This window comes from Hyla sarda, chromosome 1 (assembly GCF_029499605.1).
Source record: "Hyla sarda isolate aHylSar1 chromosome 1, aHylSar1.hap1, whole genome shotgun sequence".
NCBI classification, from domain to species: domain Eukaryota; kingdom Metazoa; phylum Chordata; class Amphibia; order Anura; family Hylidae; genus Hyla; species Hyla sarda.
In genome coordinates this window covers 552,878,240-552,893,363 of record NC_079189.1, presented here as the reverse complement: position 1 = coordinate 552,893,363, position 15,124 = coordinate 552,878,240, and the positions used below count along the sequence as shown (strand labels likewise).

At 41.3% G+C, this 15,124-nt stretch overlaps 1 long non-coding RNA gene across 1 annotated transcript in view; it reads left to right on the top strand.

Annotated features, from left to right (window-relative positions):
- Positions 1 to 15,124, top strand: part of LOC130293326 (uncharacterized) — a 121,115-nt gene that overhangs the window by 51,602 nt on the left and 54,389 nt on the right. Inside the window, exon 2 of the long non-coding RNA XR_008848176.1 lies at positions 13,943 to 14,048. This is a non-coding gene — a long non-coding RNA (uncharacterized LOC130293326). The remainder of the gene's footprint in view (positions 1 to 13,942; positions 14,049 to 15,124) is intronic.

The following is a 15,124-nucleotide window of genomic DNA, read 5'->3' as shown; positions in this document are numbered from 1 at the left end:
GTTCTTAAAATGGACAGAGATGTCAGCAGAGAGCACTGTGGTCATGATGTCAGCAGAGAGCTCTGTGTTCCAAAAAGAAAACCATTTCCTCTGTAGTATTAAGCAGCTAATAAGTACTGGAAGGATTACAAATTTTTAATAGAAGTAATTTACAAATCTGTTTAACATTTTGGCACCAGTTGATTTAAAAAAAAAAAAAAAAAGGTTTCCACCGGAGTACCCCTTTTAACAAGTATGTGACTCAGGTCAGGTAAGGCATTTTTGGTGCAAATTGCACCCGAATACTGTTGGATTTGCAACAGGAAATCTGGGCCAAACTGGTCAAAATCTCAAACATTGCCTTATGTCTGGGAAGAGAAAAGAAGGCAGTAGGAAATTTAGGAATTTAGGATATGGGTGCAACAGGGAGATAAAACTGTGCTATGAAAATATCAGGGGTTAGATTTTAAGTTTTTCTTGGACTAATAAAATCAATTCAAAAAGTCAGTTCCTGTAATAAATCTACAGCTCTACAGCTACATTGCTCCTTTTTAAGCCTGCTTTCATTACAATAAATACCCCCAGTAGCCAAAGACTTAGGAAAAGAAATACAAAACTTAAAATGCAATAATGGTTTGAAAGTATTGTACCTATATATCAAAGGCAAACACGCCTGTTGAATCGGTTCTTAATCTTCAAGAGACAGGCTGCTTATTTTCCCTGTATATACAGAATATGAGTCATAATTCTGACATCACCAACATCTGGGAATGAGATGAAATGTGGACGAAATGAACATTACCAGGGAAGAGGTCGGATAAAACTGCACTTCATGATTGATGGTATTCGTGCAATGCACTCCATCCCACCTCTCTGTAACAACACACCTTATTCGCAGCACACCATATGTTTATACTGTAGGCATATTCAATATTGCACATTACCACATTATATAATGCACACGCTGTTCCAACTTATCTCTCTTTATTTGGTAGAGTCTCAAACTGAAAAGACACCTGTTTTCTCAATTGAAAACAGATCGCACACTTTGAAACCCACCCTCCAATGTTGTACTAACTATTTATTAACTAAAGCACATGTGAAATATGACATTGCTTGTCTATTTTGGGAGACTAGGACCAAAACAAGCCTAATTAGAAATGGCTATAAAAATAACAAAAACATTACCAAAACTATAAAAAGAACTATAACATGCACAAAGCGATCCTACAAATATATATATGTTCCACTTAAAAACCTATGTGTCTACAACATGAATGGTGCCAACAAAACTAAAGTGTTACTTAAAAAAAAAAAAATAATCTCATATTACGTAAAAGTTATTATTGAGATTATAAAAAAAATCCAAACAGGGATTCATAATTTAATATTTAGTTGGATCATGACAAGTGATTGGAGACATCCATATGAGTAGTAGAGCTCTTAATAATAATTTATGAACTCTGCACACCCTGTCCTTGGCTAGCTCATGTTATCATGGAACAGAACACATAGGGATATTACAGAGGATAGTTGCCGAGGGTGTAACTCATATAGGTGCAGGAAATGCAACCTCTCTGGGTCTGTCTTCATGAGCAGAATACTATGGGCTGCCTAATAAATGTTTTTTACTTTAACTTCCACATACCTTCATGAGTTTTCATAGTTGGTGTTGCGCTTTGACTTTTCTGAATATGATATATTTATAATTTTGGGAGCCTCAAAAGATGATTAGTGTCTATTTAATGCTTTAACTTTAACCCGTCCAGGACAAAGGGCCTACAGGTACGCCCTCGTATCCTGGGTCTAAAGGACCAAGGGCGTACCTGTACGCCCTGGTCTCGGTAATAGGGTTTAAACCATTCTCACGAGCAGAGAATGGGTTAAACCCTGTGGATTCAGGTTGCTACAGGCAGCCAGGACCCACAGCTAATTCTGGGCACTGCCGATCGGGCCGATGCCCGGCAATAACCCTTTAGACGATGCGATCAAAGTTTATCGCAGCATCTAAAATGCCGGGTTAGCAGTGACGGTAGCTCAGTGGAGCTGATTGGGACATCTGTGGAGACATCGCGGGTCCCGATCAGCTGAGTGCATCACACCGGGTCAGTCCCGGCTGCTAATCATAGCCGGGACCCTGGGCTAACAGCGTGCGACATCGATCGCTGTGCGCGCGCTGTTAACCCTTCAGACGCGGCGATCAAAGTTGACTGAAAGCGAAAGTAAACGCTTCCCGGCAGCTCAGTCTGGCTGATCGGAACATCGCGATAAAATCGCGATGTTCCGATTAGCTGGGATGCAGGCGGAGCAATCAAGCCCCTATCTCACTGATCTGTGCAAAGCTATGGCTTTGCAGGGATCAGCATAGGAGATGTGTGTGCAGTGTTATAGCTCCCTATGGAAGCTATAACACTGCAAAAAAAAAGTGGAAAAAAAAAGTTAACAAAGGTCATTTAACCCCTTCCCTAATAAAAGTTTGAATCACCCCCCTTTTCTCATAAAAAAATAAAATAAAAAACTGTGTAAATAAAAATAAACATATGTGGTATCGCCACGTGCGGAAATGTCAGAACTATAAAACTATAAAACCTTTAAAACACGTCGCAAAGAATGAGCCCTCATACCGGCCCGTACGGAGAAAAATAAAAAAGTTATAGGGGTTAGAAGATGAGAATTTTTAACATATACATTTTCCTGCATGTAGTTATGATTTTTTTCCGAAGTATGACAATATCCAACCTATGTAGGGTATCATTTTACCGTATGGACTTAACAAATAAAGATAAGGTGTCATTTTTATCGAAAAATGCACTGCGTAGAAACGGAAGCCCCCAAAAGTTACAAAATTAAATTTTTTCTTCAATTTTGTCGCACAATGAATTTTTTTTCCGTTTCGCCGTGGATTTTTGGGTGAAATTACTTATGTCACTGCAAAGTAGAATTGGTGGCGCAAGAAATAAGCCATCATATGGAATTTTATGTGCAAAATTGAAAGCGTTATGATTTTTAGAAGGTGATGAGGAAAAAATGAAAATGCAAAAACGGAAAAACCCTGCGTCCTTAAGGGGTTAAACATACAAATTTTGGTGCATGTAGTTATAATTTTTTAAAAGTACTGTATATCCCGGCGTATAAGACGACTTTTTAACCCCGAATTTTCTTCTGAAAAGTCGGGGGTCGTCTTATACGCCGGGTATTGGGGTCCGGCATAGGAATACTTACGATTATCGTGCCGGCTCCTGTGTGCGGCTGCAGGCGGGGGCCGGCCAGAGCATGTACAAACTAATAACTGTATACTTAAAAACCAGGGTGCCTCCAGCTGTTGTGAAACTACAACTCCCAGCATGCCCGGACCGGCAAAGGCTGTCCGGGCATGCTGGTAGTTGTAGTTTCACAACAGCTGGAGGCACCCTGGTTTTTAGTATTCATGAATTAGTTTTTACATGCTCTGGCCGGCCCCCGCCTGCAGCCGCAAACAGGAGCCGGCACGATAATCGTAAGTATTCCTATGCCGGACATCCCCGTGTCCCGAAAAATCTTTTCGGGACATAAGGATGTCCGCAGGTCACTTACCATTCCCCGCCCGCCGCGCGTCCTCCTCCGGTCCTCCTGCGGTCTTCCTCCGGTCCTTCTGCGCTTCTCCACCGCTCTATGGTTGTACGCACGGGACGTCAGTGACGTCCCGTGCGTATAACCATAGAGGCGCAGGAGGACCGGAGGAGGACAAGCGCGGCCGGGGCCTGGTGAGTGACCGGCGGCGCGTCATCTACAGTGTTCCAATCACCGCTCCTCTGGTCCCGGGACTGCTTCTATGGTCCATAGGCCATAGCAGTAGATTGTGACCCCGGGCCGGAGGAGCGGTGACCGGAACACTGTGGGGGGCAGTACACAGACATACAGCCTCCAGCCATACACTCTATATGGCTGGAAGTTGTATGTCTGTGGGGGGAGCTGCCGACCTAATGTGGGGGGGGAGAGCTGCCGACCTAATGTGGGGGGGGAAGCTGCCGACCTAATGTGGGGGGGGAGCTGCCGACCTAATGTGGGGGGGGGAGCTGCCGACCTAATGTGGGGGGGGGAGCTGCCGACCTAATGTGGGGGAGCTGCCTACCTAATGTGGGGGAGCTGCCGACCTAATGTGGGGGAGCTGCCGACCTAATGTGGGGGAACATGCTGCCGACCTAATGCGGGGGAACATGCTGCCGACCTAATGCGGGGGAACATGCTGCCGACCTAATGTGGGGGAACATGCTGCCGACCTAATGTGGGGGAACATGCTGCCGACCTAATGTGGGGGAACATGCTGCCGACCTAATGTGGGGGAACATGCTGCCGACCTAATGTGGGGGAACATGCTGCCGACCTAATGTGGGGGAACATGCTGCCGACCTAATGTGGGGGAACTATAAGGTACTGTACATAGCGGTAGGAGGGGTAGTCTTATATGGCAAGTATATCCCAAACTCTATATTTTAACTGTAAAAGTTGTGGGTCGTCTTATACGCCCAGTCGTCTTATACGCCGGCATATACGGTAGCAAAATAAATAAAACCTTCATAAATTGGTTATCCTTGTGACCGTATGGACTTACAGCATAAAGATAAGGTGTCATTTTTACCGAAAATTGCACTGTAGAAATTGATGCCCCAAAAAGTTTTTTTTTTTTTTTTTTGGGGGGGGGGGTGTTTGGAGTAGATTTTGTTATTAAATGATTGATGTCATTACAAAGTACAATTGGTTGTGCAAAAAATACAAGCCCTTATATGGGTCTGTAGGTGCAAAATTGAAAGCATTATGATTTTTAGAAGGGGAGGAGTAAAAAAACGAATGTGCAAAAACTAAAATTGGCCTGGTCCTTAAGGTCAAAATGGTCTTTTTCCGTTAATTAGATGTTTTTTTTTTTTTACTCCTGTAATGCATTGAAAAAGAAAAATGAATGTGAAAATAGACTTTTAAATGTACTACTCTTTTGAGCTCACAGCTCCTGTGCACATCAATGCATTAATTAATAGCAAACAACAAGAAAGGATAAATTCCCCTATCTCCAGGTTAAATTAGTTTATTCTACCAAAATAAATCTTGAACATTCAAAATAGCCTAGGTATGGTGATAAATATGTATATATATATATATATATATATATATATATATATACATACATATCGCACCCTATGTGATAAACAAGTCTGCCTTACATATTTAAAATAGATAAAAAGGTGTATCCTAATTTTTTTTTTTTAAGATATTGCACCATATTTATTAGATAACAATGCAGGCAGAAAAGGCTTATACAACATAACAAGGAAATACTGACTATGAACAGCAATATACCACTAGAAAAATTATCTACATGTAAACTGTTGTCTATATTCATGTGTTTCAAATGAATATCATAACTGTGTACCTGTTAACCTGTGACTGTCGACAACAAACCCATTTTAAATGCTTTACCAAAATAAAAATGTAAGAGATGTAAGTCTATGGTCAAATATGTATCTGCATAATCCAAGATTTACCATTTGGGTTGCATATTACTACATGTTCGGTGCTGTAGATCTCCCAGCCTTCCAAAGATCAGAGACTTCTGACTGGCAATCCTTGATCATGTGAGGTGTTGCTGCTTAGCATTATTCAGGTACATTTTACAGATCATTACTCCAACTAGCCAACATTATTTGTCATCATATAATACAAAGATTTAACATAACTAACTAAATAAATAAATAAATGAAATTAGTGAAGTGATGTTTGATCCAGGAAATTTGTCAGGTATTATTTTCATGCCAAAAGGGGTGCAAACCAGTCTCATCAAATATCACTGAACTAACTACCTGTACTTATGCCTTATCAGCTCAAAGCAATCCATGACATCTTGCTCTATGTATTAGCCATATACCACTTAGGTTGGTACCCTCTACATACAAACCTTACCTAGATCACAAAACATTTCACACACTGCTTTGACAAAAGAATCTAATAACCACCGAGACCCCGACAGATTATTCGACCAGATGGATGAGATATGCCAAGCAAACTGACCCATTCTTCCCCACCCTAGCTTTACATAATGGTGATTCTAGCTGATTTCCAGCCCTCCATTCCTGGCCAAGCACAGATGCCAATGCAACCGGAAACTCCTTGGTGTCATCATACCGGTGGCCTATTTAAATGGTATTCTGACCTCACCACCTTGCCTCTGTATTAAGGTAGTAACTTCCCTTGGCTCATTTTCCTGATGCAGATATGATACCTCACCCTGATCTTGGCTTTGTTTTCTGAAAAAAAAAAAAGTTTACTACTGATTTTGACCCAGACCTGTCCTCTTCCCACTTTTCACATCCTGACTGCTTTTCTGGTGCTGACTCCTGGCTATGTTCCTCACTACACTGCAGTTCCATCAGCACTCTAAAAAACTATGACCTCGATCTGAGCAGGAAAGTCTGTACCTTCTCTGTAAAGGATATAAAACAGGGAAATTCCTTTGACTTGACTCCCCAGTTTGGCCAGCACCAAGGTGAATATGGCTTAGAGTATCCCCTTCTCCACTGAGAAACATAATACACCCATGTTAATCTATTTTCTCTACTTTCTGACTGACAGCACTTCTGCTGGGTCAAAAATTCCACAAATTTTATACAAACAGAGAGTAACAATTCTCAGAGAAATTAAAGTTTAATAATTACACATTTACATAGGTTCTACATCATTTTTAACCCAGTCATTGATCTAGAGAAAGACAAAACCTATCCATATTAGGAACTGTATTCATCCATGTCTCATTAGGTAAAAAATATTTCCTTCCTGTCCTCACATGATAGTTGGATAATTTTCCTGCCTGTGACATTGTTTATGTGTCTATTAGTCCATGCTATTAGTCCATGATTAAAAGTGTAGACTTGTTATTTAACCCCTTAAGGACGCAGGGTTTTACAGTTTTTGCATTAACATTTTTTCTTCATCACCTTCTAAAAATCATAATGCTTTCAATTTTGCACATAAAATTCCATATGATGGCTTATTTTTTGCGCCACCAATTCTACTTTGCAGTGACATTAGTCATTTTACCCAAAAATCAACAGCGAAATGGAAAAAAATTAATTGTGCAACAAAATTGAAGAAAAATTTAAATTTTGTAAATTTTGGGGGCTTTCATTCTACGCAGTGCATTTTTCGATAAAAATGACACCTTATCTTTATTCTGTACGTCCATACGGTTAAAATGAAACCCTACTTATATAGGTTGGATATTGTCGTACTTCGGAAAAAAATCATAACTACATGCAGGAAAATTTATATGTAAAAAATTCTCTTCTTCTAACCCGTATAACTTTTTAATTTTTACACATACGGGCCGATATGAGGACTCATTTTTTGCGCCGTGTTCTGAATCGGTATCATTTTTGTATTGATCGGACTTTTTGATCATTATTCATTTTTTCATGATCTAAAAAGTGACCAAAAATATGCTATTTTGGACGTTGGAATTTTTTTGCACAAACGCCATTGACCGTGCGATTTAATTAACGATATATTTTTATAGTTCGGACATTTCCGCACGCGGAGATACCACATATGTTTATTTTTATTTACACAGTCTTTTTTTTTTTTATGGGAAAAGGGGGGTGATTCAAACTTTTATTAGGCAAGGTGTTAAATGACCTTTGTAAAGTTTTTTTTTCACTTTTTTTTGCAGTGCTATAGCTCCCATAGGGATCTCTTATGCTGATCCCTGTAAAGCCATAGCTTTGCATAGATCAGCGAGATAGGGGCTTGATTGCTCAAGCCTGTAGCTCAGGCTTGGAGCAATCAAACCCAGATCGGACGTGGCGGAGACAGGTAAGGAGACCTTCGCTCATGTCCTAGCTGATCGGGATATCGCGATTTTATCGCGATGTCCTGATCAGCCCGACTGAGCTGCCGGGAAGCATTTACTTTCACTTTCAGACGCGGCGGTCAACTTTGATTGCCGTGTCTGAAGGGTTAATAGCGAGCGGCACAACGATCAGTGCTGCGCGCTGTTAGCCCAGGGTCCCAGCTATGAATTAACACCTGGACCAGGCGTAGGGCGTACAGGTACGCTCTACGTCCTTAAGAGGTTAAATTGCTTTTGTAGTTTTTATTGTGACCTATTGTGATAGTCTATTCCCTATTTTCACCTTTCTTGCAAAGAACCCTTGTCTATATGATGTTCCACTCACCCTTCTTCTATACATGGTCTTTCTTATAGTCTTGGAATAATTAATTAAACTTACTTTTTTTGTATGAATTATATACTGTAAATAGTTATCAATATTAACAAGATCAATGAAGGTATCTTTTTTCTCAAGCTAAACAAGCCAACATTTTCTAGCCTCTTATTGTATAAGAGACTTCATATCCTAGTAACTAGTTTAGTCAGCCTCCTTCTGCCAGATTTGTATTCCAAACATATTTTTTGAATAAATGTTTGTGATTTTTTGTGATCTTACACATAATAAATTTTGTAATATTTCAGTGTTTTACGATATCCAGTAGAGCAGTTACCGTAGGCAAAAGCTATACTTTTCAGCTTTGCTGTATAATCTGGGGCAGACTGGGCAGAGGCATTTCAGTATTGATAGATTATGGAGTTAATATAAGTTTTATGAAGGTCTATGAAGGTATGCATTTTACCTGTTATCCTCTTGGTGAGGAAATGCAGTTATTTCTATTGACCACACATGTATACATTAAAGGAGTACTCCGCCCCTAGACATCTTATCCCCTATCCAAAGGATAGGGGATAAGATGTCAGATTGCTGGGGTCCCGCTGCTGGGGATCCCCGGGATCTCAGCTGCAGCACTGCGCTATCATTGCTGCACAGAGTAAGTTCACTCTGTGCGCAATGACGGGCGATACAGGGGCCAAGCATCGTGACATCATGGCTCCACCCCTCGTGACATTGCCATCCGCCCCCTTAATGCAAGTATATGGCAGGGGGCATGACAACCGCCACGCCTCCTCCCATAGACTTGTATTGAGGGGGCGGGGCGTGACATCACGAGGGGCGGAGCCACGACATCACGATGCTCCGGCCCCTGTATTGCCCGTCATTACGCACAGAGCAAACTCGCTCTGTGCAGTAATGATAGCGGGGTGCTGCAGCGGAGATCCCGGGGGTCCCCAGCAGCGGGACCCCGGCGATCTGACATCTTATCCCCTATACTTTGTATAGGGGATAAGATGTCTAGGGGCGGAGTACCCCTTTGAATGTGTAGGTTTCCTCAGGTCTCTTTTCAAGGCTAAACAAGCCACTTTTTTCAGCCTTTCATTCTAAAATACATCTCTCATCCTATTTATACTGAATATAAGGAGGAGGATATCCTCTCCTTTTATTTTTCTAAGCTACAGTATGTAAGTCTGAGCTTTGTAATGGGGAACCAGGAAATGATTCCTTTTGAACTGATTTCTTTTTGAATAGCCTGAATTTCATAAGAAAAAATACCTTAAATAATTGGTCCTCCAGCAGGTAACATAATTTTGAAATTATCTGAAAAATGTGGTAATTTCTTCAAACTCATCTATTTTATAATAATCCTATTATTCACATCAACAAAATGACAAGAGGGCCCAAATTTATGAACCTGTCTACTTATGTTTTGATGCATCATACACATTTTCTAGTCATCTAATAAACCTAATTTCACTACTGAAATATTACTGCATCTTTCAGATAGTTGATAGCTCAAAATTAAATTGCCGAACCAAACACCCAATTATTTATAAATGAAAATCATGGAAATTGTCAGGGGGGGGGGTCTAAACTTTTGCATACGACTGTATATCCTGACATTCTGGTCTTTACCTGCTCTAATATAATTATTGGCTCTTCACCCTCTAGACAATAATCCATTTTCCCCCTTCCTGAAACCTTGTTTGTCCCCGAAAAAAAAGTTGGTTCTGAGCTTTATCAAATAGAAATAGATTTTACTATTTTTTGCTTTACTTACAGTATCTGGAGATTATCATGTGATGGGGATTGAGATGACCCCTCAGTGATATGCTCCAGCTACATTTTCAGTACCCTTTCCTTCTGCTTGAAATTTCAACAAAGCTGAGAGATTTCTTTGAAATCCCGTAAAAAAAACTTTCAGCGCCACCCATACTATACTGAGCCTTTATTTATTTGCCAAAATGTAAAAATTTTGCTTCTACTCCCTTAAGATTCCCCAGAAGTGAAAGCCAGTGGGAACTATTCTTAAAGAAGGGATATCTATTAGGTATTTCAGCTTAAGATAATTTCAAAAGCATATGTGAGTGATCAGAAAGGGACCTCGGTTCATAGTTTCAATTTTAACAGTGCTCAGGGCTAGGAAGTTGCATAATGATAAGTCGACTAATGGTATTTACATGTCATGTCTGGGGAGGGAAGGAGTGCACACTATTCTTGCCCACTCCCCTGTCTTTGCCCTAGACAACGGGTCCATAACCACGGTGATAGTCCCTTCCTAAATAAGTGAGGGACAGTCAAAAAGTCAAAACAATAAACTACAAAACTGACAAAAGGTCGGGAAAGGCTGGAGGTACACGACTAAAAGAAAACAAACCTAAACACGCACACACAAAAATACATTGTCAGAGGGCCGAGTCTAAACCTGGAGAGCATGAAGTACAGTAACAGAGTATCAAAGGAAAGTCAAAAGCCAAGCCAAAAGTAACAAAACCAGAATAAACAGAATGAGCACAGAGATAGCTAGGTAAGTTACTAAGAACTATCACAAGCAGAGAGTGACTGAAAAGGGCCTCCTTATATATGCCTGAGCTGCAACCAGGAGGACTCTAATTGTCTCAGCAAGCTTAACCACACCCAGGAGCACAGAGGCGTATCCCAGCAACCAAAACAAACAACAGGGTTAGAAATCTTTAATCCCATGAGTTCTGGCAGAACCAGTCATCACATTACTATCATGTGGGCACGCACTAACCGGGAGTTATGTGTTCATAAAGGACACTATCAGTAATGTGCTAATATTAGACATAAAAGCGGGATTAGGCATGAGACCCAATAAGGTGATCCCACAAGAGATAATGTCACCAGTGACCCCCAGGTCAATCTGGGTCCCTCAGTTTATCTTTCTTTATATATGTGTATGTCTTTTAACAATATGTAACTGGACCTGACAAAGAGAGTAATAGTCCTCTGGAAATGCTTTGTCCCTACTCATATTTTCAGAAAACATTAACTGTTTCACCACTACCAAGACATCTCATAATCTATACTTGGTGCCCAGAGCCTAAAGTTGGGCTTTACAAGGAATTCCATGCCAGGAATACCTCACCATCCACTGTACTCCAAGCCAATTCTGGAAACCAAGTTGATACAGAGACTTTTATGATGAAAACTCTATGATCATAAAAGTTTGGGCCAGACATTCAGCCAGCCCAGCTCCTTGCTGAATTTCAGCAAAGATGAGGTTTTGCCATTGAATTGCCATTTACACATAGTTGATACCATTGATAAGAACTTTCAGAGAAAAAGGATATATGATGTAAATAAATGCTAATATAACTCTTACACTGTTTAAGTAATCCTGAAGAAAATGTATCTGCTCGTGAAGTCAATAGTAACATAGTTCATAAGGTTGAAAAAAGACCAGAGTCTGCCAAGTTCAACCTATATCCCTAATGGAGAAGGCAAAAAACCCTCATACTAGAGGCAAAAATTCCTTCCTGACTCCTAATATGGCAGTCAGAATAAATCCCTGGATCAACGTTCTGTCCCAATAAATCTAGTATGCATAACAGGTAATGTTATCACTCTCCAAAAATGCATCCAGACCCCTTTTTAACTCTTTTACAAAGTTCACCATGGACACTTCCTCTGGCAGAGAGTTCCACAGACTCACTGCCCTTACAGTAAAGAACCCCCGTCTGTGCTGGTGTAGTAACTGTCAGGATCCGGACTGGTTTGCGGGGAGGACACGGGCAGTGGATTCTCTGTGTCAGTGAGGCGATGGCGTGGGTCGTACCAGGGAAACGGAATCTAAGGGGTTACTGGTTTTCACCAGAGCCCGCCGCATAGCGGGATGGACTTGGAGCGGCAGGTAACCCCCAGTTCGTTCCACCCGATAGCGACTCAACCTCACTGACAGCTGAGACAGGTGCGGTACACAAGGACAAGGCAAGAGTAAGGTCGGACGTAGCAGAAGGTCTGGGCCGGCAGCAACGGTTCGTAGTCAGGGGCAACGGCAAGGGTCTGGATACACAGAAACGCTTTCTCAGGGCACAAGGCAACAAGATCTGGCAAGGACAGGAAGGGGAAGTGAGTATTTAAGTGTTTTACATTGATTTGGCCAGGTACCAATTAGTGGTGCACTGGCCCTTTAAATTTCAGTAAGCCGGCGCGCGCGCCCTAGGGAGCGGGGCCGCGCGCGCCGGGAGGAGGCAGACGCAGGGATGTGGTGAGAGACATGGGACGCGATCTGAGAGCGGGCACGTCCCGTCCTGCGGATCGCGTCTCCTCCGGTGACAGGAGAGCAGCGCTCGCGGTCAGCGGCGCTGACCGGGGGTGCTGCATACTGAGGGACGCCGTGAGCACTCTGGGAGGGCAGTGGGATCCGGAGTGCTCGGCGTGACAGTAACCTTCTTTCCTCAAGACGTAGAGGCTGTCCCCTTGTTATGAATACAGTTCTGGGTATAAATAGATCACGGGAGAGATCTCTGTATGGCCCCCTGATATATTTATACATAGTTATTAGGTCGCCCCTAAGCCATCTTTTTTCTAAACTAAATAACCCCAATTCTGATAATCTTTCTGGGTACTGTAGTCCTCCCATTCCCCGTATTACTCTGGTTGCCCGTCTTTGAACCCTCTCCAGCTCCACTATATCGTTCTTGTAAACTGGTGGCAAGTACTGTACACAGTATTCCACATGTGGTCTGACTAGTGATTTGTACAGTGGTAGAATTATTTCCTTGTCGTGGGCATCTATGCCCCTATTGATGCACCCCATGATTTTATTTGCCTTGGCAGGAGCTGCCCGACACTGCTCACTACAGCTAAATTTACTGTTAACTAAGACTCCTAAGTCCTTTTCCATGTCAGTCGTCCCAAGTGTTCTCCCATTTAATACATAATCCCAGCCCGGATTTTTCTTCCCCATGTGCATTACCTTACATTTATCAGTGTTGAACCTCATCTGCCACTTCCCAACTCAAATCTCCAACCTATCCAGATCCATTTGTAACAGTACACTGTCCTCCATGGTGTTTACCGCTTTACAGAGTTTAGTATCATCTGCAATGATTGCTACTTTACGATTCAACCACTCTACAAGGCCACTAATAAATATATTAAATAGTACAGGACTCAAGACTGACCCCTGTGGTACCCCACTGGTAACATCCAATCAGAATAAGTACCATAAATAACCATCCTCTGTTTCCTATCACTGAGCCAGTTACTTACCCACTTACACACATTGGGGGAGATTTATCAAAACCTGTCCAGAGGAAAAGTTGCCCAGTTGCCCATAGCAACCAATCAGATTGCTTCTTTCATTTTTAACAAGTCCTCTGCAAAATGAAAGAAGTGATCTGATTGGTTGCTATGGGCAACTCAGCAACTTTTCCTTTGCACAGGTTTTGATAAATCTCCCCCATTCTCCCCAATAGCTTTGTTATACAGAGTAAAGTAAATCTTATGATGGATTAAGACTGAAACTCCAAAAGAAAAATTAGAAAGCCACAAATTAAATTCTAATCATGCCCATTTCACTCAGGTGAGTTTCAAGTTAACGGAAAATGGCTAATAGATGCATGTAACATAGTCAAAGACTTTGTTTTACCGTGTCCAATCCTCTTACGTTCTACGTTAATATTCTATTGACACTCATATTTAACTAAAAAGGAGTGAGTAAATCTGAAGATTTAAAATTGATGAAGGGAAAGCCCCTATTCTGGAAGCCTCTTGTGCAACAAAATAATTTTTTTTTTGTCTGGCAGATGAAGTATAATGCCACCTCCTGGCGAAGTGGGGAAACCCACGAAACAACGTCCGTTGAGGGTGCACGGGGTCCCTGGATGGCCACTAGTTGTATGCCTACCACAGGTAATGAACCAGCATAATATGTATGGATATCATTCTCTATTTTAATCGTTTTTGCGGACATTACCATATTGTTGTATGGAGGATCTATTTGGCATTGTGTATATTCCCACCACTGTGATAAATGTGACCGGGGAGCCCATGCTATTTTTGGGGTATATGTTTTTTTATGGGTTAGGGGTTGTCTGTCCAGATTTGCACAGGTTTTTTTTGGGATATGTACTGTTAATAAAAGTAATTTTTTGCATCATATATTGAGGTATATTTTTTGTGTTGACAATTGTAGGGGCATATACGGTATTGTAAGAGGTTTTTGTTGCCAGGTGTTTAATTACAAGAGATATTATTCCTAGGAGGATTGTAGGTGTTTAATTATGAAGTATAATGCCACACACTCTGACCTGCCACCTTAAATTTGATCTATATCTACATCAGATTTTCACCCAAGTCCTAATAGTAAACTAAATGAGTCCAAAATATGCAAATTTGTTATGCATTTATTGGGGAAAATGATCCAGGAACATATATCTGAGTGGCAAAAATATGTGAACCTTTAGGACTAGCAGATGATTTGAAGATGACATTAGGTGTTTTTAATAAATGTGATTAGAGATGATCAAATCGAATCTGACAAATCCGAATTTGATAAAAATTTCCTGAAATATTCGATTTGTAACTAATCCGAATATCACCGCAATTCGATAAAATGAATTGCTTCATTAAACTCCATTTAGTGCGGTCCAGGGCATCTAAAATGGCACATGTGAGGACATGGGGCAAGGAATTCTGAGAACAGACAGTGTGTGTGTTTCAGAGAAAAAAAAGCTTTACAGCAGCAAATTGATTTGCCTTAAGCCCAAATCACAGCAGACGGGCAGGGACAGGAGAGAGTCAGAGAGAGAAAGTGCACTTTTTTTCTATTGTGTACAACAGTCTGTACTGCGGTACTGAGTTGTACTACTCTAAAGTTAATAGGGGCTAGTTAGTGTGAGCACAAAAAGACCTAGTCAACTGCTTTAAACACCTAATTGAGGTTTAACTGTACTAGGGGGTATTGTCCTCACATAGGTGTAATCTAT